Genomic DNA, 1,518 nt, shown 5'->3' with positions numbered 1-1,518 from the left:
TTTGTAGTTTGTAGGGGTGTGGGGAAAAATCGATTCAGTCTTGGGAGATGTCGCGGTTAATACCCTATCATGAGCCGGGCATTGTGATGCCTATCGCATCACCAGACTCTTGCCAATACACATTCCAAGTAGTTTGTCCTTCCAATAATAGACCATATATACACTAAATGCCTTGATCGTATGTTTTTTTTGTGCTCACACAAAAAGAAATATTAATTTAAGATTTAATTTGTTACTTTTCTGATCTGTTTGACAAGGAATATAGTAAACAGATTTTGGTTAAGTAGGAATAAATAAGGATGCCCCAAATCTCTGTTTAAATGTTTAAAACCAACTACCCACTGCGTACCAGTATATACAGTCTATGGTTTTTACTGAAAGTGTCAAACGCGCATTGTGCTAAATGACATTATACCAGGCTTAATACAAGCCAAACGAAAAGTATTTTGTCTCTACTGTTACTTGTGTATCAGCAACTTAAAAAAATATCTGAAATTTTAGTTGTTTTTCTTTTTGTTTTTTTTTTACATTGAATTGAAACAAAACCTTAACCCAAAAATTAAAGTTTGAACCCACTCCTAAGAATATATATCGTTGCATCCCTAGGAATGAATTGGGCTGAATTATTAGAAATTTTCACGTTTTTTTAAGTACTCTTTAAGGAGGCTGTGGATTATAATTACAGAGATAACAGCTTGTAAACTTAAAAGTATTACATTTTTTGTAAATGTGTAGATTTACTTTATTTAAAATTCTTAAATCCATTAGTGTATTTGATACTAAGACTTTACTAGATGGATGGATGTATTTTCTCCTCCAGTCCCCTTAACTGGTTAATGAAAAAGTTCATTTCAGATCCTGCTGATTACAACTAAGGGAATGCTTGAGAGTTCTTATCGATCTGACTCTCGGTCACAGTGGTTTTACGTAATGCCATTAAAAGGAGTGGCTAATCCCCACCTGCAGTGAAATCTTGCTGTCTCCATTTAAAAACATAGCAGGAAAATCCGCAGGGAACTGAGAACTGCAGCAGTCCAATCAGCATGGAGCCGATCCGTGCTTACGATAAGACTTCAATTTAGGGATAATTGGGAAATGAATCTTCCTCATATCTAACCAGTGAAAGTAATGGATTCAAGGGAAGTAGCCCCTGCAAAAAAAGTGTGTAAATGTAAAATGAATGTAAAACTTGCTTGTTTCCTGCTGCTAAGCTTCACACTCGTAGTAGATTATAAAACAGTTTTCCATTGCAAGTAAATGTCCTCTGGCTGTATTCAAGTGCTGATGAAAATTGATTATCCTTTTCACATTTCCAAATGAATTTTTGAGTTGCATACGTCTCCGTGTTACTGTTTTCTTATGTGTTTAATTGGTCTTTATTCATTTCGTATCAAGGCCCAGTTCTGACGGAGACCTGATTTGGCGCGCTTTGTGATTTAATGTCGGTCAGCTCACCCTAATATAACCTCTCTGTTTTTTGCGTCAGAGTAGGCCAGTGAGGCCTAGGGGAGGGAGAAG

The 1,518-nt window shown here is 36.2% G+C and overlaps 1 protein-coding gene across 1 annotated transcript in view; it reads left to right on the top strand.

The window, feature by feature from the left end:
• Positions 1–1,518, top strand: part of prkacaa (protein kinase, cAMP-dependent, catalytic, alpha, genome duplicate a) — a 17,330-nt gene that overhangs the window by 5,513 nt on the left and 10,299 nt on the right. The gene's annotated exons all lie outside the window — the stretch shown is intronic.

The sequence above is a fragment of the Oryzias melastigma genome, linkage group LG8 (genome assembly GCF_002922805.2).
Source record: "Oryzias melastigma strain HK-1 linkage group LG8, ASM292280v2, whole genome shotgun sequence".
Classification (NCBI taxonomy): domain Eukaryota; kingdom Metazoa; phylum Chordata; class Actinopteri; order Beloniformes; family Adrianichthyidae; genus Oryzias; species Oryzias melastigma.
Note: the sequence above shows the minus strand (reverse complement) of the source record. Positions and strands in the feature narration are given on the sequence as shown.